Source organism: Octopus sinensis, linkage group LG17, assembly GCF_006345805.1.
Source record: "Octopus sinensis linkage group LG17, ASM634580v1, whole genome shotgun sequence".
Taxonomy (NCBI): Eukaryota; Metazoa; Mollusca; class Cephalopoda; order Octopoda; family Octopodidae; genus Octopus; species Octopus sinensis.
In genome coordinates this window covers 49,583,492-49,610,991 of record NC_043013.1, presented here as the reverse complement: position 1 = coordinate 49,610,991, position 27,500 = coordinate 49,583,492, and the positions used below count along the sequence as shown (strand labels likewise).

Genomic DNA, 27,500 nt, shown 5'->3' with positions numbered 1-27,500 from the left:
ATCTTCATGGATGTACAACACAAATCTACCAAGACTTCTTTCTCTTCTGTCTAGAAAAAATACGGTATACATTGGTATGCATTGGTATGCATATTTCTGCATCATTTACGTCTGCAGATTGATGTCTTCCCATAAGTGCAATGGATATTGTTTGATTGCATGCAGGAATATTCCTCAGGTATATATAGGTGCAGGAGTGGCTGTGTGGTAAGTAGCTTGCTTACCAACCACATGGTTCAGGGTTCAGTCCCACTGCATGACACCTTGGGCAAGTGTCTTCTACTATAGCCTCGGGCCGACCAAAGCCTTGTGAGTGGATTTGGTAGACGGAAACTGAAAGAAGACCGCCGTATATATATATATATATATATATTCATGTGTGTGTTTGTGTGTCTGTGTTTGTCCCCATAGCATTGCTTGACAACCGATGCTGGTGTGTTTATGTCCCCGTCACTTAGCGGTTCAGCAAAAGAGACCGATAGAATAAGTACTGGGCTTACAAAGAATAAGTCCTGGGGTCGAGTTGCTCGATTAAAGGCGGTGCTCCAGCATGGCCACAGTCAAATGACTGAAACAAGTAAAAGAAAGAAAAGAAAAGAAAAAGGTATGCAATTTTATGTTAGCTGTTGTTTTGTAGGAGGCCTCTGATATTCATTAGAATTGCTATGATTGCTGGCTTTGCGTCAAAATGGCTTCCATTGATTATTTTGTGGTCATGAGGTTGTAATGCTACCAAAGTGCCATCAATTACTTTCTTCATTTTTTGGTCAATATGTTGGAGACTGAATGCTGGCAGGATTCTTGCCCCTCTTTGACAGCAGAGTACAACATCTGTTAGGGGCTAATGCTTTTCAAATATAGTGAAAAACAAAAACAAAACAAAATCAAAAATCGATCAACGTCAATGGAAATCATAGCTGTGATACCAGTGCCGGTGGCACATAAGAGAACGCCACCCCGACTGCCTCCGTGCCAGTGGCACGAAAAAAGCACCATCCGATCGTGGCCATTTGCCAGCCTCGTCTGGTACCTGTGCCGGTGGCACGTAAAAAGCACTCACTATACTCATGGAGTGGTTGGCGTTAGGAAGGGCATCCAGCCGTAGAAACATTGCCAGATCAGACTGGGCCTGGTGCAGCCTTCTGGCTTCCCAGACCCAGTTGAACTGTCCAACCCATGCTAGCATGGAAAGCAGACGCTAAACGATGATGATGATGATGATGATTATGGAAACATTAATGTCAAAATTGCAGTAACTCTAATTATTAAATTATGGTACAAAAAATTAGTTCTTTATAAAGAATTACCTTGTTATCTTTCCCTTACCAAGTTGGTTGATATTAAAATTTTTCAAGAACAAGGATATCCAGTTAAAAACTACTGGCACATCAAAATTTTATGTGCAGGATGTTCAAATTCTGCCAGAATCTGACTTTAAAACTGCATTAGAGTTAATGAGGCTACATGGTCAAATAATGGGAAAAGAAATTAGAATTCAAATTAAACAAATTATTATTGATAAATTGTTTTTTTTTTATCAGATGAATATAAAATAAAATAAATATAACTCATTGGATTAAAAAAGGTTTCCTTTGATTATGTATCAGGTGCAGGCATGGCAGTGTGGTAAGAAGTTTGCTTCCCAATCACATGGTTCTGGGTTCAATCCTACTTCATGGCACTCTGGGCAAGTGTCTTCCACTATGGCCTTGGGCCAACTGAAGCCATGTGAGTGGATTTGGTAGATAGAAACTGGAAAAAGCCCATTGTATGTGTGTGTGTGTGCATGCGTGCCTCTGTGTGTGTGTGCATGTATGTGTGTGTCCGTTGTGTGTGTGTGTGTGTGCGTGTGTGTGTATTTGCGTGTGTCTGTGTATCTGTGTGTACCAGGCTTAAATTAAAAATAAGGATTGGTGTCAATTTGTTTAACCCCAGTCCTTGTTTCTTCAAGGTGGTGCCCCGCCATGGCCACAGTCTGATAACTAAAACAAGTAAAAGAAACAGAACATATTTTTAAAAGCATCAAATGTTCAATTTCTTTCCAGTAACATATCAGAAATGTATCCTGAACCATACTCATAACCATTATTCAGGGTTTGACATTATTTTAATTTTCTCTTTGAAATTAAATGTAGAAAGAAATTTGGTTGTTGTTTCATGTGGATAGTATATTCTATTTAAAAAGGCAACTTTTCAAATAGAAGTGAAGTTCTCTCTGTTTCTAATACAGCTCATATCAGTTACGATACAAAAGTCCAAAGGTTATATGATTGGATAAGCTGTAAACAGTATAACCACTTGAAATACCTTATCAGTGACCTCGTATTAAATACTAGAAAGGCATGAGTTTCAGCATGTAAAGCAACATTGATCCTTACTATATGATGGAGTAGTGGAATTGTAATTAAGACAAATATTGCTATCTAAACTAGGTAAAATGAAATTTATCAAATATAGGCGCAGGAGTGGCTGTGTGGTAAGTAGCTTGCTAACCAGCCACATGGTTCCGGGTTCAGCCCCACTGCGTGACATCTTGGGCAAGTGTCTTCTGCTATAGCCCCGGGCCGACCAATGCCTTGTGAGTGGATTTGGTAGACGGAAACTGAAAGAAGCCTGTCGTATATATGTATATATGCATATATATATATATATATATAAGTGTGTGTGTATATGTTTGTGTGTCTGTGTTTGTCCCCCTAGCATTGCTTGACAACCGATGCTGGTGTGTTTACGTTCCCGTCACTTAGCGGTTCGGCAAAAGAGACCGATAGAATAAGTACTGGGCTTACAAAGAATAAGTCCCGGGTTCGATTTGCTCGACTAAAGGTGGTGCTCCAGCATGGCCGCAGTCAAATGACTGAAACAAGTAAAAGAGTAAAAGAGTAAAGAGTAAAGAGTAAACAAGATATATATATACTTCAGCTGACTAATTATTTAGTCTTTTTAAAAGAGAGACTTCTATTAACTCTCTCTCTTTTCTTTTACTCTCTCTCTTTTACTTGTCTCAGTCATTTGACTGTGGCCATGCTGGAACACTGCCTTTTTTTAGCCGAGCAAATCGACCCCAGGACATATTCTTTGTAAGCCTAGTACTTATTCTATCGGTCTTTTTTTTTGCCGAACTACCAAGTTACGGGGATGGAAACACACCAGCATCGGTTGTCAAGCGATGTTGGGAGGACAAACACAGACAAACAAACGTATAGACACACACACACACATATATATATATATACATATATATGACAGGCTTCTTTCAGTTTCCGTCTACCAAATCCACCCACAAGGTTTTGGTCGGCCCGAGGCTATAGTAGAAGGTGTCATGCAGTGGGACTGAACCTGGAACCATGTGGTTGGTAAGCAAGCTACTTACCACACAGCCACTCCTACGCCTGTATAGACAATAATAATAATAATAATAATAATAATATAATAATAATAATAATAATAATAATAACAACAACAATAATAATAATAATAATAACTATGGTCACTAATACAACCATCCCCTCGTTGACAAGGTGGGATTAGAAATTTGAATTTGAAATTAAAGAATGCAAGGAAGAAGATGCATAGAGTTCACATATTGAATTTTTTCATCTGTTCTAAAATTCTTACATTCTTTAAGTATAAAACTATTTCATTCTTTTCTGAAATCTTCATCATGATTTAACCAGTAACATTATTAACATATGTTTCAAAGAGAGACATTTCATAGAATTAAGGATGAAAAGAATGAAGTTAATTATAATCTGGAAGAAATTCAGAGATTTTTGTTTTTACCATTTATAGAAGAATGTTGGCAGTTTTAGAAGGTGGAATTCTGCTTTATGAATAGTTTCAACAGCAGCTGTAAACGATTTCACGAGCCTTTTTCAGTAAAGAATATTAAGTGTTAAAGGGATTTTTACTCACAGAGTGCCTCGTGATATTTTGAGGTAGAAATATTAATAGCAACATTTTGAATTCTTGAAGTGACACTTGGAAAGATCTTAGATCTATAAATAAACTCAGGGAATGTTTCCTGCTATAAGAAATATTCAAATCAACAGACTGGTTCAACGATGAACTCAGTCAGCTTTAACTGGCACATTTTAGGTAAAAGATCTCCATCAGTTTTGGTCCAGAAGGTGGGGAGGTCGGATTCATAAATTTTCTGACCAGCCATAACAATTAATCTTCAATAAATAAATTTATTATGGAGATGTACTTGCATAGCGAGTGACTTGATCTGAGACTGTGTGCTGGAACGAAAACAATTGCAGCATGGAAGGTGTTTATAAGCCATTTAAGAAACACACAAAACCGTTAGATTCACTTCAACATTTAAATTTAATTTGTCAAAATATTTTCGTCACTTTGAGACCGCGACCTGTTCACTGACAAAGTTTCGTGCTGCATGAAGTGAACAGGTCATGGTCTCAAAGTGACGAAAATATTTGGACAAATTAAATTTAAATGTTGAAGTGAATCTAACGGTTTTGTGTGTTTCTTAAATGGTTTATAAACACCTTCCACGCTGCAAATAAATATATATTCCTCCTTTATTCTTCCGTGCATTTGCAAGCTGATTTAATTTCTGCTAACACTGACTTCAAATATGTAATTGCAGCCAGTCTGGTGGCAGTTCATTTATTTTTGTTCGGCATCTGGCTATCATCATAGAGGTGTCCTGTGTCAAAAAATATCCAATGATGCTAAGATGGATGAAGAAATTGAGTTCAGAATTGGGGAGGCTAGTTCCACTTTCGGTAAACTTTACCATAGGCTTTGGAACAGCCATGACATATTGCTGAAGGTGAAGGTCAATGTATACAAGTTAGTGGTTTTGGTGTCGTTGCTTTATGGTGCTGCATCTTGGACCCTGTATGAAATGCACATCAACCAGCTTGATGCAATGCTTGCATTCTATCTTCAACATAAAACTGAGTGATCATATCCATAACAGTGAAGTGCTAACAAAATGCAACATATCGGTGTTGAAGCCATCCTCATCAAAATACAGCTTGGACAGTCAGGCCATCTCTCACATACGAGTGACACCAGAATTCCGAAGCAACTTCTTTTTGGCCAATTCCCAACAGGAAGGTCAGTTGGAAGGCTGTTCTTGTGTTTCAAAGACAAATCAAAAGACAATCTGAAGTGATGCAACATTCCCTTTTCTTCCTGGGGAAACAAAGCATCAGAATGCAAGAACTGGTGCCAATCCTGCTTCTCCTCTCAATTCAAGGATTGGAGCAAAGTCGACTCCAACATTGGGACCAACTTTGTACAAGCATGAAGGCAAAACATTGCTCCTCAGGGGTCACTCCGAAAAGCTCTATCTGCGACGATTTCATTTCAATCGAAGGAGAGGGGCTTTCTCTGTCTGGGTTGCAGATCCGTGGAATAAGCTGCCAGATGAGATAGTGAAGATGCCGACGACCACTCGGTTCAAAGTATCTCTTGACCAGAAATGGCCTGAACTCTTTGCATGAACACCCTCCCTGTACATAACTCCATGTTCCCCTACATAGCCTTGCTTTTGCTTTTTGAGCCAAAAAATTAACTTAACTAACTTAACTTAAATGGAAACCTTACCTGTCATTATGGTTTTGTTGCACAGAACAAAGCAGGCCTTGCCATCCACTCAAGAAAATACACAGTAAATAATCCAAAATTACTTGAGAAAACTGAGTCCTTCACTTGTTCCATTTGGCAAAAGGTTTGCAAGGAACCAGCAGGCCTCAAGAGACACATTCATGATCGTAGAACATGATTACTGCTTTATTTTACTGAATCCTCATGATGAGGAATCCATCGCGTGTGTGTGTGTGTGTTTGTGTGTATATGTGTATGGATATAGATATATATATATTCTTTTAATCTTTTATTTGTTTCAGTCATTTGACTGCCTATAGTCAAACAAATCAACCTCAGGACTTATTCTTTGTAAGCCTAGTACTTATTCTATCAGTCTCTTTAGCCAAAGCGCTTAGTTACAGGGGACGTAAACGCACCAACATCGGCTGTCAAGCGATGGTGGGGGGGACAAACACAAACGCACACACACATACACATGCGATGGGCTTCTTTCAGTTTCCATCTACCAAATCCACTCACAAAGTTTTGGTCAGCCCAAGGCTATAGTAGAAAACACTTGCCTAAGGTGCCACACAGTGGGATTGAACCCAGAACCATGTGGTTGGTAAGCAAGCTACCAAGCCTCCACCTATATGCATATATATATACATAACTTAAGTCGTTATGGAAAAATAAAAATCTGGTCAAGTCATTTTACTCAACTTTACGTCTGTTCGCCACGAATATAGGAATCGTAAAATCACTAGAAAACCATTAAAAGCACATAAAATCATGTTACTGTACAATAAATAAGAATAAAAGCATATAAAATCATATTAAAATACGTAAAGTAAATGTTAAGATACACACCATAAAGTAGTGTAGCTTAGTGAATAAAATCATGAAACCAGCTGGGTTGTATTATTTATGAGTCTTTTGAAGCTCATATTGCACTGTAGTTTCAATATCTACCATTAGGCGTCGTTGTCACTTGTGATTCCTGTAATTGTTTTGAATTCAGATTTCTTCTTATTCATTTGTGACTTTAATTTTTGCCCCCATGGCTCCTAAGAAAATTCATAGTGAAAGTGCTATGAGTCAGGCTATAATGCTCAAAGACAAACTGGCTGTGATAAAATGCCATGGAAAAGGTGAAAAAAGTGGTAGCAATTGCATGATCTTTTGGGATGTGTTGGACAATTGTATTGAGGATTGTAAATAATAAGGACAAAAGTTTAGCACATATCAAATTTGATACCCCAGGGATGAAGAACACTGTCATCAATAGGAAAAGAGGCAAAATCTTTGAAGAAATGGAAAATCTTTCTCTTTGGATTGTTAGGTTGAATCATCAGCATGCTACTATTAGTCAAGAGATCATTCAAGAGGAAGTGTTGTCTTTGTTTGAGGATCTGAAGAAAAAATATCCAGATGAGAAAGATGTAGGGTTCAAGGCAAGTCAAGGATGGTTCATGAGATTTAAGGAGCAAAGAAGTTATCACTCATTAAGAAGCAAAGTGAAAGTGCATCAGCTGCTGCACAAGCAGCAGTGGAATTTCCTTATGCATTAAAGAAAATCATTGAAGAAAACGGGTTTCTTCTCAAACAGATTTTTAACGAAGATGAAACTGGATTGTATTGGAAAAAAATTGCTCAACCATTCATTCATTTCCAAGGAGGAGAAAACTATTCCAGGTTACAAGGTCTCAAAAGAACGTGTGACCATTATGTTGGGAGGTAATTGTGCAGGAGAATTTAAGTTAAAGCCATTGCTTGTGTATCATGTACACAACCCCCATGCCCTGAAGAACATACCCAAGGCATCTCTTCCTGTTATATGGATGGCTAATTCAAAAGCATGGGTTACTGTTGTTGCTTTTGAAGATTGGTTCTTCAGTCATTTTATCCCAGCAGCAGAGAAGTACTGTAAGGAGAAAGGAATTCCTTTTAAGGTTTTACTTATCTTAGATAATGCTCCTGGCCACCCGCAATATATTGTAAAGCTTGACCCCAACATTACTGTTGTATGCCTCCCTCCAAACACCATGTCTTATTGCAAACCACATTCGTAAATAAAGCACCCATGATGTACAGTAAACACTGCCAAATTGTATTCATAAATTTAGATTATTTCTTTTTACTGTACTTTATTAAAAAATAAAAATAATTCGTAAGCTTAAAATAACTGTGCATTCATAGTGGCTGTGTGGTAAGTAGCTGGCACCTTGGACAAGTGTCTTTTACAACAGACTCGGACTGACCAAAGCCTTGTGAGTGGATTTGGTAGATGGAAACTGAAAGAAGCCTGTCGTATATATATATATATATATATATATGTGTGTGTGTTTGTATGTCTGTGTTTGTCCCTCTCCATCAACGTCGCTTGACAACCAATGCTGGTGTGTTTACATCCCTGTAACTTAGCAGTTTGGCAAAAAAAAGACCGATAGAATAAGTCCTGGGGTTGATTTCCTTGACTAAAAGCGGTGCTCCAGCATGGCCACAGTCACATGACTGAAACAAATAAAAGAGTAAAAGATTAAAGTACAGAACTGGGAATGGTTATTATTGGTTTAGCCTAGAGACAAGTAAATTCATTTCTTTTCTACTCTAGGCACAAGGCCCAAAATTTTGAGGGTGGGGCCAGTCGATTAGATCGACTCCAGTATGCAACTGGTACCTAATTTATTGACCCCAAAAAGATGAAAGGAAAGTCGATCTCGATGGAGTTTGAACTCAGAATGTAAAGACAGATGAAATACCACCAAGCATTTCTTATTTCTTTACTGCCCACAAGGGGCTACACACACAGGGGACAAACAAGGACAGACAAAGGGATTAAGTTGATTACATTGACTCCAGTGCATAACTGGTACCTATTTAATCGACCCCGAAAGGATGAAAGGCAAAGTCGACCTCGGCGGAATTTGAACTCAGAACGTAGTGGTAGATGAAATACCTATTTCTTTACTACCCACAAGGGGCTAAAAACAGAGGGGACAAACAAGGACAGACAAACGAATTAAGTCGATTATATCGACCCTAATGCATAACTGGTACTTATTTAATCGACCCCGAAAGGATGAAAGGCAAAGTCGACCTCGGCGGAATTTGAACTCAGAACGTAACGGCAGACGAAATACCGCTAACATTTCTGCCAGCTTGCCGCCTTAAGACAAGTAAATTTGGCCTAGCCTAGAGATAAGTTAATTCAACTTCTGTCATGTCTCCTGGAACCAATTAACAATGTAGGGTGAGGTATGCTTATGTGTGTGTGTGTATACACACACACACGCAGATATATATACACATACATGCATGCATGAAATCCTTGGTCCAGTTGGGTATATTTGAAAAAGGAAAACAATGAATTCACTGGTAGTTCTAATCAATTTAATTTTTTAATAGCGTAATTTTACAATATGGTTTGAAGATCTACAAACCAAACTGTAAAATTATATTATTAAAAAATGAAATTGATTAGAACTACCAGTACCCATGGTAGCATGGAAAGCAGACGTTAAACGATGATGATGATGATAATAAATCTCTGAGCATGAATATACTTCACGATATATATATATATTCATATATAATATATATTCATATCAGTGTGGAGGCGCAATGGCCCAGTGGTTAGGGCAGCGGACTCGCGGTCATAGGATCGCGGTTTCGATTCCCAGACTGGGCATTGTGGTGACTCCGGCACTCAGGCTGTTCAGGCTTAGCCCCCATGTGTCGTTTAACGTCCGCTTTCCATGCTAGCATGGGTTGGAGCAAATTTAGTAAAGTGAACGAGTATTTGCCAGCTGATCTAATATCTGCCAACACTGACTTCAAGTATGTAATTGCAGCCAATAACTCGAGCTCCTTCTATTGAGTCTGGTCACAGTTCATTTATTTTTGTTTAGCATCTGGCAGTCGTCCCATAGGTGTCCTGTGTCAAAAAATATCATTCACAGCAGATTTTCTCTTGACATTGTTCACACACGTCTGACTTGGGTTCAGAAGTTACAGCCTGAACTGTTATCTATAATTGTAAAAATTAAAAGTAATTCAAATTCAATGTTTTCTTGAAGCAATAAATTTCTGTAGCAGTTAGGATTTAAATTCCAGTCTATGGAAAGTTTCTATTCTACAATATTCTTAAAGGGAAGAAAAATTATCCACCAAATCAGGCTAATTATGAACAAGCCTGGTAGGTGTAAAAGACTAACTGGCATCTCTTGTCCAGAGTACAAAAGACAGTCAGATTGCTAATGTATATATATTTACAGGTGTGTGTGTGCCTGTGTTTTTGCCCACCCCTCCACTTACCACCCAGTGTTGGTTTATTTACGTCCCTATAATGTAGCAGTTCAGCAATAACAGTTAATAGAATAAGGACAAGATGTGAAAAATAAGTGCAGGGTTTGATTTGTCTGATTAAACCCTTCAAGGCATGCCCCAGAATGGCTGTACTTGAATAACTGAAACAGGCCAAAAAAATAATGATATTTTATTCTTTTTTCTTTGATATATCATAAAATACAAAATTGGGGGTTTTTGTTTTAATGTAAGTTAATAACTGAAACCATTGATGTAATAGGAACATTTTTTTTTATAAAGGTTGACCTTGATTTTCAGTTTTGTTTAGTAAATGTTAACTGATATTATCTATAATGAGAAATTTATGTGTGTAATTGGGTGTGTAGGGGGAAGGGTACAAGGGGGGAAGGAAACCTGTATCTGATAAAAAATTAGATATGTATCATCTTAATTTATCATGCATTGTTATGAATTTTGAACTCTGTACTATTTGTCTTATCTGTATAGTTTCTTTAATTTTAGATACCATTACTCCTTCAGTAATTCACATAGGTAACCTGATATAGTTAACTGCTCTTAATTCAATATTTCATTTAGTGAGGGAATATTTACTGCATTGAAGGATAATTTTGGTAAGTAAACTTTCTTTTAGTGTAAAATATTGGAAACAATATAATTTGATTTAATTAACTCGAAGCTGTATAGGGTCACTTGATTCGATGGATGCTTCTATTGTTTGCAGTTGAGTTTACCTAACTGAAAGGTGAAAAGAATGTTAACCAATCTATTATTAAAAGAAACCTGTAAATATATTCAATATGAATGTGCCAATATTATTTCAATCTCAAAATAATGTCATATATTTTTAAAAAAATTATGTTATGCATAATACTGAAATCATGGTGACAGTTAATTGCTAAATAAAAGCAACATCCATATTTCACAGAATTCCAATTTTCTATTTATTATGGCTTGGTGGTAAGGGCATTTGGCTCACGATTGCAAGGTTGTGAGTTCAATTCCCGATGGTGTGTTGTATCCTTGTGCAAAACACTTTATTTCACATGGCTCCAGTCCACTCACCTGGCAAAAATGAGTAGCACCTGTATTTCAAAGGGCCAGCCTTGTCACACTCAATGTCATGGTGAATCTCTCTGAGAACTATGTTAAGGGTACGCATGTATGTGGCGAGCTGACAGAATCGTTAGCAAGCTGGGCGAAATACTTAGCAGTATTTCGTCTGTCATTACGTTGTGAGTTCAAATTCCGCCGAGGTCGACTTTGCCTGTCATCCTTTCGGGGTCGATAAATTAAGTACCAGTTATGCACTGGGGTCGATGTAATCGACTTAATACCTATGTCTGTCCTTGTTTGTCCCTTCTATGTTTAGCCCCTTGTGGGTAATAAAGAAATAGGTATGCATGTCTGTGGAGTGCTCAGCCACTTGTATGTTAATTTCACTAGCAGATTGTTCTGTAGTTAGATCAACTGGAACCCTCATCCTTGTAACTGATGTAGTGCTAGTTATTTTGTTATTTTCTCTGGAGATAGTTTTAATAAATGGCTTTAAAGACATGCCTGTTGGTTTGATTTTGTTTAATTCTATATTAGTTGGCCACATAGACACATAACCTCCATCTTCCTTCAGCTGTTTTGAAACACACAGCTAGAATTTGAAACAAAAAATGCTGTGATCTTGATGTAGTATTTGCGTGTTTTAAATTTCGACAATTAAAAGAGAACAGAGAAAGAAAATGTTACTTAGTTGGATTAATAACAATATACAAATTCTCTTTCCTTCTCCTGGTATAGACAAAAATAGTTTGGAAGTTACATATAGTACAAAGACAATATTATAATCTACGCATCACATTATGCATCGTAACTAGTGTAACTATACTCATTATATGTGTACAAGTTCCGTTTTATTTTATTACTAGCGAACATAGGATCAAACAGTAAATTCATATCATACTTCGAAAAAAACAATGTATGAATATGAAGTATAACAGCATGAAAGAAGAATATATGAATAAACATGTTTAAATTTCCATTTTCTTTCATATATCTCCAGCTTGCATCCATATGTGTAAAATTATTTAAATATCTATTTATATGTATTTTGTACACACACATACACACACACACACACACATATTGTATTATTTTATATTATATCATATACTAGCAGTATCGCCCAGCGTTGCTCGGGTTTGTAAGGGAAATAACTATATAAGCATTTTTAGAGAGTTATAGCCAAAAAATAGCAAAAAAAATGCATTAAAAATGGAAAAAAAATGATGGTAAATTTTTTTTAAAATCGTTGACTCATCGTAGACATTTTTAGAGAGTTACTTCCCTTATATAATAGCGAAAAATGCATTAAAATGGAAAAAACGATGGTAAATTATTTTTAAAATCATAGACTCATTGTAGACGCACACTAATACCCAGAAGGGCTCGATATGAATCACAACTATAAGATACCCGGTTTTGGTTAAACTGCACCACAAAATGTGGGAGTAGTTAGGAATCTAAATCGTAGGAGACAGACACACAACTTCACTTTTATATATAAAGATTATATGTATATATTATATTATATATATATATTTATATATATTACATTAATTTTTATCATATTTTATATATACAAGGTATCATATTGCCATTTTATATTTTTAATCTTGCACATGCGCATTGTTTGTTCTTGATTTTGTCAACTACACAGTATGGTAGGGTCAGTTGGGCACTGTCTGTGGGAAAAAGAGCACCATGACGCATTTCACCCCGCCAAAAATTTGGAAATGACATGCTGTTCTGCTTGGCTTTCACACTGGAAGCTCCAATACGAACATTTCAGAGTGTTTGGGTGTCAATCTGAGGACATGTACAGAAAGTGATAAAAATCAAACATCCAGTCAACATCATGGTGTTTGGAGTGATCACTAGTGATGGTGATGTTATGCCTTCATTCAACTTCTAACACAGCCTCAAACTCGACACGGAGGCCTACATCAAGTGCCTGGAGGAGGTAGTGCTGCCCTGGGTCAAAAGGATGGTTGCTGGAACACCCCATGTCTGGCAACAGGACCTGCACCATGTCACACAAGCAGGGGAACTCAGTCATGGCTGTCAGACAATTTCTGCGACCACAGCACCCCTAACATCCGGCAACTTAACTCCCCAGATTGCAAGCCCCTTGATTATTATGTGTGGAGTGCACAGTTGTGTGAGAGACCAACAAAACTCCTTGTAACACCAAAGATGAACTGAAGGTAAGGGTTGTGGCAGCTTTCACTAACTTAAACAAGGAGACCGTCCAGAAGAGTTGCAGAAGATTCTGAAGTCGTCTGGAGGCTGTGGTTGAAGCCAATGGCGCTTTTATTGAATAAATTTACTCTTTAGTATTTCAAGATATTTTTATGTAATTTTGGCAAATATATCTGTTAAAATGAGATGTCAGTGTTATTTTCATTTTTGAGTAATTCAGACGACAGGTTGTTCACTGCACCTTGTGTGTGTGTATGTATATATGTATATATATATGGTGGTTGTCTACTCCTTATGCAGATTGACCACCTTCTCTACCTACACCTTAGCACCATCATGGCATCTGATGTGGCTTTTTAAATCAGACAATGTTCTGAAAAGACACCCACATAGATTGCATATCTGCTTTGGACCACCAAGAGCGGCAGATAAGTTCTGCTCTTTGCGGATCTTAAAATATCTTTTGAGGCCTCCGTTAGATTTGCAAAATCTTCTGGCATACACTGCAGTCAAAGGTGTGCACAGACATATAGGCAGAATAGTTGGTGGAGGTTCATTTTCCATGGGTTCGCAAATGAGATTTGAACCTAGCAAAAGAAAGGCATGGTCCAAAGGTGGCTAATTTAGCTAATTTTGTCAAGCTCCCTTTTCAGTTTGTAAGATAGAAATTTAAATGTAATAAAATGTTTTAAAAGAAATTTAAAGTACCTATGGGATAACTGTAAACCTACTTTTGGGCCACCCTCTATATTATATTGCATATATATGTGTATGTGTATGTATGTGTGCATATATATTATATTACACACACACACACATACATATATATATGTATCTCTCTCTCTCTCTCTCTCTCTCTCTCTATATATATATATATATATATATATATATATATATATATATAGAGAGAGAGAGAGAGATATACATACATATATACACACACACATATATGTATGTATGTATGCATGTATCTATGTATCTATTTGTGTGTTTATATATATATACATATATATTTACAGGAGGTTGATTATATGGCTGGCCACAGAGTGACCAATGGTTTCAAACCCATAAAGCGCTTAGTTTTGTAGACAACTCATTAGACTCCACTGGCCACAGGCATATAACCTCTCTTCAAATTGGAGGGAGTAAACCGTTATAGCCAGTTAATTTGTAAACTAAGAGTATTATATATTGTCTGAGCCTTAAACGGGGTGTGTCATTGTCCTTAGATTTGTCCAGTGAGCAAGTTTTTATGGTTTTAATTGACAAATACGATATCTCTGCCCTTAGGCTAGTTCCTTTGGGGGCACCATCGTATTGGAAGTCACTTGACCCTGTTATCTCCCCTACTGTCCTCTCGCATCTGACCATTGTCCGAAGTCAGGTCGCCATGATAGATCGTTAGCTCCTACACGCATTTTTTTCTCTCCTTGTTTCTCTCCTTGTTTTTTTCTGTGTATCTTTCTGTCGAAGAGCGTAGGCTCGAAACGTAAAAGACTTTTTCTATTCCTGAGCGCTATACTAATACATTTGTTTGTTTGTACTCCACCTGCCTTCATCTTTTGTTTATTTTCGTAAACTTTCCCTTCCTGTGTGGAAGATGCATAGGATCCTTAAAAACTTTAAAAACTCTGGAAATTGATTCTCTCAAATGCCCTAGTGGCTCATTAGAGGTAGTAGATAATTTCTGTTACTTAGGGGACCAAATTAGAAGTGGGGGAAGGATGCACATAGAGTGTGATAGCTGGAATAAGGATAGGATGGAAGAAATTCAGAGAGTTATTACTTCTGTTGGTCATGAAAGATTTCTCTCTCCGTGTGAAAGGAAGATTGCATGATGCATGTATACAGACAGCAATTCTACATGGTAGTGAGATGTGAGACTTGAATGCAGAGGATATGCGAAGGTTAGAAAGGAATGAGGTTAGTATGCTCAGCTGGATATGTAATGTAAGTGTACATGTTTGACAGAGTGCTGGTATTCTGAGATAGAAGTTAGGCATAAGAGAAATTGGTTGCTGTGTACAGGAGAGAAAACTGTGCTGGTTTTGGTCATGTGATGTAGATGGATGACAACAGCTCCATAACAAAGTGCCGATCTGTCAAAGTGGATAGAACACGTGAAAGTGGAAGGACATGGGATGAAATACTGAAGAATGATGTCTAGATGCTGAGCCTTTCAGGTGAAATGATAGAGGACCAAGATGCCTGGTGCCTTGCCATACTCATGAAGACCTGTACTCAGCAACAGGAGTGTTAAGGTCGATCCTTCTGGTGTAAAAATTTTGTGGTGATGCCATATAAAAACACTTGTGTGGTGCCATGTGTAGTGATATGTAAAAGCACCTGTGTGGCGTCACATAAATGTGCCATGTGCAGCACCACATAAAAGCACCCAGCACATTCTGTAAAGTGGTTAGTGTTAGGGAGTGCATCCAGCCATAGAAACCATGCCAAATCAGACTGGGGTCTGGTGCAGCTCCCCAGCTTGCCAGTTCTGGTCAAACCATCCTATCAATGCCAGCATGGACATTAAATGATGACAATGATGATGATGATGATGATAATAATGGTGATAATATGTATAAATATGATTATGTAAATTAAATAAATGACAAGGGAATAAGAAATTATGTCAAGAACTTCATTAACTTACCACTGCCACTGCTGTAAGATGCAATGCTCTCACTGCTCCAATGAAGCTATAGGATGATACACAAGCACCTAGCTATGAGTGCATTGCCCCTTATAGCAGAAACTGCAGTAAGCCAATGCAGGTAATGACATGATTTCTTTGTCATTTATTCAATTTCTTATTACTGCTCTGTACTTGACTGACACTTTGTTCTGAAGCACATATATGTTGAGTTCTAACAACAGAGTATTAGTATTGCCATGCCTGAGCAATACACACACACACATAGTATGTTGAGTATACTTATACAAAAATAGATATACACCATGTTAGTGCTTGGGCTGTTCTAATTCTTAAAATCCAATCTCAAAATCCCCCCCAACATCACTTGACAACCAATGCTGGTGTGTTTACGTCCCTGTAACTTAGCAGTTTGGCAAAAGAGACCGATAGAATAAGTACTAGGTTTACAAAGAGTAAGTCCTGGGGTCGATTTGCTCAACTAAAGGCAGTGTTCCAGCATGGCCACAGTCAAATGAGTGAAACAAATAAAAGAATAAAAGAATAAACTGTCATAAGGGTACAAATATATTTATGTAAGCTGCAACTATTATTACAAGCTATAGTGAAACTCTACAGCTATTTCTGACTCTTCCTGTAAAGAGTAGATATTCTGATGCATGTTATCCAACTAGGTCCTTTCGTTACTGTATCTATTTTGAGATGCTCTGTGTTTCTTTCAATTAATTTTAAATATGAAAAAGAATTTAGTAAAATAACTTGGTTATCATTAAGCTAGTGTTAGGAAAGTAAATTGTGACTAAGGCTTGGTGGAATATTTTACTTCAGAACTTATGAAAACAAGACATTTGAACTACAGAGCCAGGGGCAGGTTCAGTCAGGTCGGTATGGAAAGGGTTAAGGATTGTTTCTTTATTATATATTTTAACCCTTTTTGTTACCATATATAGGCGCAGGAGTGGCTGTGTGGTAAGTAGCTTGTTTACCAACCACATGGTTCCGGGTTCAGCCCCACTGCGTGGCACCTTGGGCAAGTGTCTTCTACTATAGCCTCGGGCCGACCAAAGCCTTGTGAGTGAATTTTGTAGACAGAAACTGAAAGAAGCCCGTCGTATATATATATATATATATATATATATATGCGTGTGTGTGTTTGTGTGTCTGTGTTTGTCCCCCTAGCATTGCTTGACAACCGATGCTGGTGTGTTTATGTCCCCGTTACTTAGCGGTTTGGCAAAAGAGACCGATAGAATAAGTACTGGGCTTACAAAAGAATAAGTCCCGGGGTCGAGTTGCTCGATTAAAGGGGGTGCTCCAGCATGGCTGCAGTCAAATGACTGAAACAAGTAGAAGAGTATATTTCTGTTGAGATGCTCTGTGTTTCTTTCAATTAATTTTAAATATAACAAAGAATTTAGTAAAATAACTTGGTTATCATTCAGCTAGTGTTAGGAAAGTAAATTGTGACTAAGGCTTGGTGGAATATTTTACTTCAAAACTTATGAAAACAAGACATTTGTACTACAGAGCTAGAGCCAGTTTTGGCCGGGTTAGTAACAAAAGGGTCAACAAAAGCATATAGGGAAACTAATGTCACTGCACACAAACCATGCTACAAAGTACCTTTGTGCATCTATAAGTAATACATCATCTTCAGGTGGCAAATGCAAAGGTAGGAAAAATTCCCAAGACAAAATAGAGATGTCAGGGTATTAGATAGAGATGTCAGTGATAGAAAGAAGAAAGTATACATTATTGCAGATGTAGGAGAAAGAAAAAGAGAGAACATCTTATAATGAGAAATTAGTATATCAGCTTGTAGGAAATATGTAAAGGGTCGTGAAGGAGAAGTAGATACTGAGTTAAAAGGAGAGTAGATAAGGAATGAAGACACAGGGAAAGGGAAGATAATGATAGTATATAATGGGATATTAAAGAAAGCAAGCTAGAGGAAGGAAAAGAAAAAGAAGAAAAAGAAGGAAAGCTTAAAGGGCCAGTCAGTCTAAGATGCCTACCCTACTGCGAGAAAAGGTTATAAAACCAAGTAATGAGAGATGTAGACTAGGGGAGACTCCTTACTCTGTTTAAAGATACCACTATCACTTGTTAAGGACCTCATCTGACATTAGTGTCTGGTTTTAATTAAGGAACTCACTGATAGGGGTAGCATATATGAGGGAGCACAGCTAACAGTAAGTGGAGTGTGGAAGAAAACATTATTATATACAATGACAAAGCAAACAAAAACAATAGAATTTATCAATGTAAGGCATATGAAATACAAGTGAAAATGCTGAGCTAAAAAGCATACATCAACTGGCACTTTCAAGAGTGAAAATGGTGGGATGGAACCAATATTTATTGGTTTCAAATTTTGGCACAGTGCCAGCAATTTGGGGGATGGGGGTGGGGGTGGGGGTAAGTTGATTACATTGACCCCAGTGCTCAACTGGTACTTATTTTATTCACCTTGAAAGGATGATAGACAAAGTCGACCTCGGTGGAATTTGAACTCAGAACGTAGCAGCAGACGAAATACCTATTTCTTTACTACCCACAAGGGGCTAAACACAGAGGGGACAAAGAAGGACAGACAAACGGATTGAGTCGATTACATCGACCCCAGTGTGTAACTGGTACTTATTTTATCGACTCTGAAAGGATGAAAGGCAAAGTCAACCTCGATGGAATTTGAACTCAGAACGTGAAGATTGATGAAATGTCATTGAGCATTTTGGCCAGAGTGCTAATGTTTCTGCCAGCTCACCACTTTTTTTTTGGAGTGGGGGGAGTAAATATTGTGTGAGTTGTCATTAAGTTCAAATTCCACTCAATTATGGAAAATATATAATTCCTACCAATTTGTGTAGTAAAATCTGAAAAAGTGGTACAAAGAATGAGTTTGGGAGTGAACTGAAACTTAGATTAATCTGACTCAATTTGAGCAGATTAATCTTTATATATAAAAGTCAAGTTGTGTGTCTGTCTCCTACGATTTAGATTCCTAACTACTCCCACATTTTGCGGTGCAGTTTAACCAAAACCGGGTATCTTATAGTCGTGATTCATATCGAGCTCTTCTGGGTATTAGCGCGCATCTACGATGAGTCTACGATTTTAAAAAGAATTTACCATCATTTTTTTCCATTTTAATGCATTTTTTTCGCTATTATATAAGGGAAGTAACTCTCTAAAAATGTCTACGATGAGTCAACGATTTAAAAAAAAATTTACCATCATTTTTTTTCCATTTTTAATGCATCTTTTTGTTATTTTTTGGCTATAACTCTCTAAAAATGCTTATATAGTTATTTCCCTTACAAACCTGAGCAACGCCGGGCGATACTGCTACTCTGTGATAAAAAAAGGAAAGGTTTATAAAATTTATGGTGGCATAAGAATATGATAGATCAGTAGTCACTACACACAATTTTTCTCTCCTTGTTTCTCTCCTTGTTTCATTCTGTGTTCCTTTCTGTGGAAGAGCGTAGGCTCAAAACGTTAAAGACTTTTTCAATTCCCAAGCATTATACTAATACATCTGTTTGTTTTCTACACCACCTGTCTTCGTCTTTTGCTTTTTTTTTGTGAATTCTCCCTGTATATATATGTATATATATATATATATATATATATATATATAGGCGCAGGAGTGGCTGTGTGGTAAGTAGCTTGCTAACCAACCACATGGTTCCGGGTTCAGTCCCACTGCGTGGCACCTTGGGCAAGTGTCTTCTGCTATAGCTCCGGGCCGACCAATGCCTTGTGAGTGGATTTGGTAGACGGAAACTGAAAGAAGCCTGTCGCATATATGTATATATAATTATGTTTGTGTTTGTGTGTCTGTGTTTGTCCCCCTAGCATTGCTTGACAACCGATGCTGGTGTGTTTACATCCCCATTACTTAGCGGTTCGGCAAAAGAGACCGATAGAATAAGTACTGGGCTTACAAAGAATAAGTCCCGGGGTCAATTTGCTCGACTAAAGGCGGTGCTCCAGCATGGCCGCAGTCAAATGACTGAAACAAGTACAATATATATATATATATATATATATATATATATATATATATATATATATATATATTTATCAAATAGAAATTGTAGTTGTGGCACCTGTGCCGGTGGCACGTAAAAAGCACCATTTCAACATGGACAATGCCAGCGCCGCCTTGACTGGCTTCTGTGCCAGTGGAACGTAAAAAGCACCCACTACACTCATGGAGTGGTTGGCATTAGGAAGGGCATCCAGCTGTAGAAACTCTGCCAGATCAGACTGGAACCTGGTGCAGCCTCCTGGCTTCCCAGATTCCGGTTGAACCGTCCAACCCATGCTAGCATGGAAAACGGACGTTAAACGATGATGATGATATATATATATATATTTATATATATTATGTGAAGTGTACAGTATTATATGCCCATCATGGCTGATCTTACCAACTGGTTTCATGCAAGGAATACAATGGAGTGTTAGGTAACAATCCAATTATATAACCGTACACTCATTAACGTTAGCCAATATGGCAGGGAACACCATTACACATTTATGTATGTGTATATATATGCAATTTATGTGGGGTGTCTTTTCAAAACATTGGTTCTAAGGTATAAGTACAGGAGGTGCTCAAACTCTGCATGAGGAGTAGACAACCACCATATATATTTATGTATGTATATGGAAGGGTATTACATATGTACATGTATGTGTATATTGATGCCTAATATTTCATGAGTCAGAAATAAAGGAGGCACTCATATATTAGGTAATAGAGTAGGTATAGAGTTAATATTTTATTATTATTATATTATTATTATTATTATTATTATTATTATTATTATTATTATTATTATTTTTATTATTATTATTATTATTTATCTAGCAAAGGAAATTATATCTAGTGAAACTATCCAACCCATGTCAGTGTGGAAGACAAACATTAAATGATGATGATATTATAGCTTCATTGCAACCAGTTTATGTTACCGAATGGTTTCATGCTAAAAAAAAAGGGAAGGCAAATTCATTGTATGTGGCTGAATGGAAAATTATGGTTTCTGCTGTAGATCTGAAAATGCCACATCTGGTTTATGGATTTTAGAGTTATTGTAAAAAAAAAAGGAATAAGAAAGAAAAAAATTCATAGATAAATTAACATCTCCCTAGAAGATAAATGAGGAGACCAAAATCAAATAGAACAAGACTAGCTCTTAAGCCAATCAGAATTATGCCCCTTAGAATTGGTCCCTTCCTGTCAACCAGTGATCTGTATGCCAGGATTCAGAACAGATGGAGAGAGAGTAAGACCGAGTTGGGGAGGGTTATTCTTAAATATTAATGGTCATGCATATGTGTGTGTGTGGTGTGTGTAAGTTTGTATATATAAATATTGGATGTATGGAAAATATTAACTCCCCGTTTATGGTGAGGAAAGCACTGATAGGGAAATAATCAATCCTTATACTTGGGCTGCACCCAACTAGCCTGCTAACATATACTTGTGCTCATGAGGGCAAGAGGTGAATGTGTTAAGAGATTAGGGGTCTATATAAAATGGGATTCAAGTAAGAATAGGGTCTATATAAAAGAAAAAAAGATGAAGTACAATGGTGGCATTTATAAACAATCTTGTTAAGAAACATAGAATATATAAAAAGATCATGTTATGTAAAGTTTTCAGTTTATACAAAGGTTAATCTTGTAAGGGGCAAGTGTGTGGGACAAAGGTTACTGCAAAAGCAAAGAACCATCTGAAAAGAGATAAAAGGGTACAAGAAAGAAGGATAAAAGCTGTGTAGGAGGCAATACAGTGAACCCATGTTTAAAGGTTGATATATAACAGACGTCTGAGTTAGTTAAAAACATACAATATCATAGAGTGGCTAGCTTGAAAAGTCAGAGGATAAATTTCCTTTTGTGAGGATATGAAGAAAATAACTCTAATTTAGAACATGAGAAATTAAGAGGCTGTGTAAGAATGCTCAGTTTCTTGAATGAGGAAAGGGGAACTGGAGATGATTGGTATAGGCAAGAGGGGATTCAATAATTGATTGTTTAATTTTATAGTTAGAGATATCTTATAAATTGCAAATGTATTTTGAATGTTGCTACTCTTTTATTTTCGTGTCTAAATGGGTGGGTGTACTAAGTGTCTTTAGATTTGAATGAGTTCTCAATAGAGCCTATTTAGTACCTTGTCTCATTATTCTTTTAGTCTTTTACTTGTTTCAGTCATTTGACTGTGGCCATGCTGGAGCACCGTCTTCAGTTGAGCAAATCGACCCCAGGACTTATTCTTTGTAAGCCTAGTACTTATTCTATCAGTCTCTCTTGCCGAACCGCTAAGTTACGGGGACATAAACACACCAGCATCGGTTGTCAAGCGATGTTGGGACACACACACACACATATATATATAAATATATATATGACAGGCTTCTTTCAGTTTCTGTCTACCAAATCCACTCACAAGGCTTTGGTCGGCTTGAAGCTATAGCAGAAGACACTTGCCCAAGGTGCCACACAGTGGGACTGAACCCAGAACCATGTGGTTGGTAAGCAAGCTACTTACCACACAGCCACTCCTACGTCTAGGAGGTGTTGTTATTATTGGTAGAAATTTTGTAGCAGTGAACAAGACTTTTCTGCGTTGCTTTTAAGGTTGTGTAGGATGTATAATTGAGTTGTTCTCTAGTATCCATCTTACATTCTTTGTATCATCTATCAATACTGTATACTTTTGGTACATTATGCATCCTATAACAAACAAACACACACACGCACACACTTAAGTCTGAAACAATAATTTAAAGTAGATTTCTTTTTCCCTTAGTCATACCTTGTAGTGTAATTGACAATGTCACTTTGTCATGGCATTTTTTCTTCTCATTTTGGGGTACTTTTAAATATCTGCAAGTTATATATCTAACTATCTTATACAAAATTAAAAATATTAAATTTGTAAATATCTCAGAGAGATATATGCAGTAGTGGTACGATAGAGTAGTTGTATACTGTCAACTTAATGTGACAGTCCTATGAAGGGAATCACACCACCGCTATTTAGCCCTAGGAAGCAGCAACGCTTCCTGTCGGCTTTGACACATTTCCTGTGTCCTTATGTTTACAAAGGGGAGACAAGCACCCACAACAGCTAGGCCTGCATCCAGAGACATGCATGTTTCTGAGTCTACTGCTGTCTACTTTTCACCCTCTCCTCAATTAAAGACCAGTGCATTTATCCTAGACCAAATGCCATCTGAATGTCAAGTGAGTTAATTCATATGGCCTGAATAAGGGAGTCCAGTTGACTTCTGATAACTCTGTAAAACTTCAAACCATCCATAAACTACAGGTAGTTAATTGGTCTTGTATTCTTTTGTAGTTTGTGACCAGCTCTCATCTTCTTCAAAACTAGGGATTATAGAAACATACTAATAATAAACAGCAGGGGTGACAGAGAGTCTCCTTGAAGGATTCCCCTCCTGACATTGACTCATCTAATTTTTCTTCTGCCTGCTGTTGAAACTGTCTTCCAGTTCCTCATATTGCTTCTGATTAAATATATCATATTTTTAGCTGCCCTGACCCCTTCTAGTCGTTTTAGAATCCATAAGTGGGGAACCATATTGTGTGCCTTCTTATAGTCAATCCAAGCCATTGATAAGCTTGTCAACCTTCTCCAACAGTTTCCCAAAATTCTCTTATCTATCAGCAACTGATACTTTGTTCCTTGTGATCCTTTCCTTCATCCCTCCTGTTCATCTGTTAGCAGTCTATTTTTTTCAAGGTGTTTGTACAAGTTTTTATCCATTATTCCACATCAAAGGTAAGCAAGTAATTGGATGGCAGTTATTGAACTTGGCACCCTTGGCTGAGTCTTTCTGGATCAACATGGTTCTTCCTTTGACCATCCACTCTGCTACTATTCCTTGGTATACACAGCTTTGTAGTACCTCTTGTAGCTTAGAATGCAAATTTATCAATCCCTTAAATCAAAGTCCCTGAACTAGACCTGGGCCAGCTGCCATCCAATTTCTCATCTTACCAACTTCTACTTATTTAGCTTCCAACATGATGGTAATAACTTCTTGTACCTCTATGTTACTGATTTATTCTTCCCCTTCTTGAAACCAGGACACTCTTTTGTGGTTAACTTCATCAGAGCAGATCTTGCTCCAAAACAAAGTTGCTTTTGTAGGATCAGGCAACTCTGCTTCTTCCATTCAAAGTCTCGTGAAACAGTTTCTGATCATCATTATTACTATTGTTTATTCTATATCATCACATTATATGTCTGTGATATTTCTTTCACTGACATTTGGCCCTATGTCCTGTAATTCTATTTTATCATTTTTAGTATAATTATTCCTCTATCATCATCACCCTCCTCCCCCTCACCTCTTCTCCCTAACTCTCTCCTCTTCCCATCCTCCTCCGCTTCCTCCTCCTCCTCCTCCTCTTCTTCTTCTTCTTCTTCTTCTTCTTTTTCTTCTTCTCATCATTATTATTGTTATGAGATTACAGAATCATTGCCATGTAATGAAAATGCTTAGGGGCATTTCTTCTGACTAGCCCCTCCTCCCAAATTTTAGGCCTTGTGCCTATAGTAGAAAGGATTATTATTATTATTATTATCATTATTATTATTATTCAGTAGTTTTATTTTTATAGCATGCATCACTTCACTACCGAGTACAACTCTGTGTGCCTTGGGAATGCGCTGTGATTTGTTGTGATGCTCTGATGGTTACTGTATTGAAAGTGTTTTGCGTAGGATGTGTGCAGTGCCCAATAGTGCAATTTTCTGTGTTATTTATATTTGTAAGTCCTGGTGTTTTTGTTATGTATTTGTCTGAATATTTTTTATCATGACTAATGCACCTATTATGATAGGAATTGTTTGTGTTTTTAGATTCCACATTCAAGTTACCTCTATTTCCAGGTCTTTGTATTTTGAAAGTTTCTCCATTTCTTTTAGAGACACATTGTCATCTGCTGGTATTGATACATCAATTAGAAAGCATTTTTTTTCTTCATGATCTCTGACAACTATATCTGGCCTATTGGCCTTAATTTCTCTATCTGTGTGTATTGGCATATCACAGAGTATGGTTGCTTTCTCATTTTCTGTGACCTTTTCTGGCATGTGCCTATACCATCTTTTTCTGTTGTTATTCCATAATGTTGGCATAGCTTCCAGTGTATGTAGGTCCCAACTCTGTCGTGTCTGTGAATATATTCCTTCTTAGCCAGGACTGGGCAGCCAGAGATAATATGATAGAGCCTGAGACAAAACATACTCAAGATTCAAATGTGATGACAGACAATAAATACTCAAATGAGTCAGGTTATTTATATATCTTAGAAGTACAGTACATTTTAAGAGTACTCTTGATGATGAAGTCAATATTAGAATATCTAAGGCTACAAGTGCTTTTGGAAACTTTCTCATCTTTTGTGGGATGAACACAATATCAATTTGAAAACTAAAATAAATGTATACTAATCTTGTATATTGAAAGCACTTCTTTAAGGGGTACAAACACAAGATTCCCTACTGCAGACATATAATGAAACTTGAAATCTTTTACATGTGCTGTCTGCATGATGTTTGCAACATAAAATGGCAAGATAAAATATCAAATATCAAAATCTTTTTAAATGTGATGTTTCCAGTATTGAAAGCATGCTGTAGAAAATTCAGTGCAAATATGCAGGACATGTTCAAATGCAAGATGATTACATTTCAAAAATTCTTTTGTATGACCAAGAAGGAGAGGGTCATCCTTAAGTTGAAACAATCCCTAAAATTCCTACAACTTAATTTAACATTTTGGGTAAGTTATTGCCTAGCTTGATGTGAGTGGCTTAAAATGTGTCATGTTGCATCTAAACAATTTGAATTGAAGAAACAGAACAATAAATGAACTTTATCTTGTAAACAACAGACACGTTTGTCCAATTCTAGGCAAACCCCAAATCATCATTGTCCCCATTGTGACTGCATTGCAAAATCCATACCTGGACTCAAATTACATCCATCCACACATGGATGCAGCTTCTTTTTTGATCCTTTTTTTCCCATCCTTTCTTTCAAACACTAAAAAAATTGAAGGGACCATTATAATAAAAGTAAAAGAAAGAAGAAGAAAGAAATCATTAACCCACTAACGACTTTTTCCATCATATAATGGTAAAATACCCAATCTTTCTGCTGTTTTCATGGCTATACTGCATTCGAAATATCACCTTCTTTTTCTGTATGATACGATACACACACACACACACACACACACACACACACACACACACGTGTATGCATATAAGTGTGTACCCAGGTATGTTTAGACAACTCTTTTACCATACAAGACATGTAAGTTGACACCTAGTTCCCTCCTTCCCCTAATAATACACATTATGCCTCATTTAGCCAGTTGTGATTCATAACCCCTATAACATTGCCTTGCATATCTACCTGTCTATATAATACATGGCAGGGACGGGGTGGGCATGTGACCCAATCTGTCTCGTGTCCTATTTTCGTTTCTAGCCCCTAGAGGTCAAATATTCTGTTGACTTTCTTTTCAATACACTGTATGATGACTGTGACTTATCAATATGGTTGTTTTCCCTCACACCATTATTTATGTCATCATATATACTTGTTATTATACAGGAACCCCTTTTATGAAAGTAATGCATCCCTAAATATTTGGCTGTTGTGCAAAATTAATTTTCCTATTGTTTTTCATAATATCAGGTGAAAATATTATGCCTGGCACTATACCTTTCTACTCCAGGACAAAAAACGTTTGTAGACCACTATTTGAAAAAAGCTTTTAGCCATCCATGTCTTAATTGAATGCCAAATCAGAAGAAACTAAACTTTGTGTAACCCTTGAAAGTCCTTCGATTTTCAGAATGATGTGTCAGTAGCATTTCTTCCCCCAAAAGTTGTCAGACAATTTTTGAAAGCTTTAAATTCTGGAGATAATTTTTTTTCTTCACAAGAAATAAAAGTTCTAGCAGGTATGCACTTTCAGAAAAATGTAGTTTCCTCAACATTGTATACTTGCTATGGTGTAACCCCCTTCAGCAATCCTTTTCTCCAACTGCTCAGGGTAATCAGTAGCAACCTCTGTGGCAGTGCTTGCTGTTTCACCAGTCACTTTTATATTGTGGAAATCCACGTGCTTCTTAAACCTTTCAAACCAGTCTTTAATGGCCAAAAATTATGTTTTATTAACAAGTTTCACCTTCCTTTTCTTGCAATCATCATCATCATCATCATTTAACATGTGCCACTGGCACAGGTGCTAGTTACGTGACACCAGCAATAGCCACAAATATGATTTCACTTGGCTTGATGAGCCTTCTCAAGCATGGATTATCACCAAAAGTCTCAGTCATTAGTCAATGCCTCCATGAGGCCCTACGTTGGAAGATCACCACCTTGTCCCATGTCTTCCTGGGTCTCCCTCTTCCACAGCTTCCCTCCACTGTTAGAGATTGGCACTTCTTCATACAGCTGTCCACATCCATACACATCACAAGACCATTCCAATACAGATGTCTCTCTTGCACACCACATCTGATGCCTCTTATGCCCAACTTTTCTCTCAAGATGCTTACATTCTGTCATACATGCACACTGACATTGTACATCCAGTGAAGCATACTAGATTCCTTTCTTTCAAGC

General features: G+C 37.2%; 1 protein-coding gene and 1 long non-coding RNA gene across 16 annotated transcripts in view; one reads left to right on the top strand and one right to left on the bottom strand.

Moving 5' to 3' along the window:
- LOC118766795 overlaps nucleotides 1–23,146 on the bottom strand; it is a 28,097-nt gene extending 4,951 nt beyond the window's left edge. The window contains exons 1-2 of the long non-coding RNA XR_005002711.1: nucleotides 23,131–23,146; nucleotides 21,004–21,008 (exon numbers count right to left, since the gene is read on the bottom strand). This is a non-coding gene — a long non-coding RNA (uncharacterized LOC118766795). The remainder of the gene's footprint in view (nucleotides 1–21,003; nucleotides 21,009–23,130) is intronic.
- The window catches only part of LOC115220674 (poly(rC)-binding protein 3), a 258,024-nt gene that overhangs the window by 6,027 nt on the left and 224,497 nt on the right, over nucleotides 1–27,500 (top strand). Inside the window, exon 1 of one of the 15 annotated variants that reach the window (XM_029790777.2) lies at nucleotides 10,468–10,502. The exons of the other annotated variants lie outside the window; for them this stretch is intronic. The gene's annotated coding sequence lies outside the window, so the exon portion shown is untranslated. Of the gene's footprint in view, nucleotides 1–10,467; nucleotides 10,503–27,500 lie in introns of those variants that run through there. 15 annotated transcript variants of the gene reach the window in all.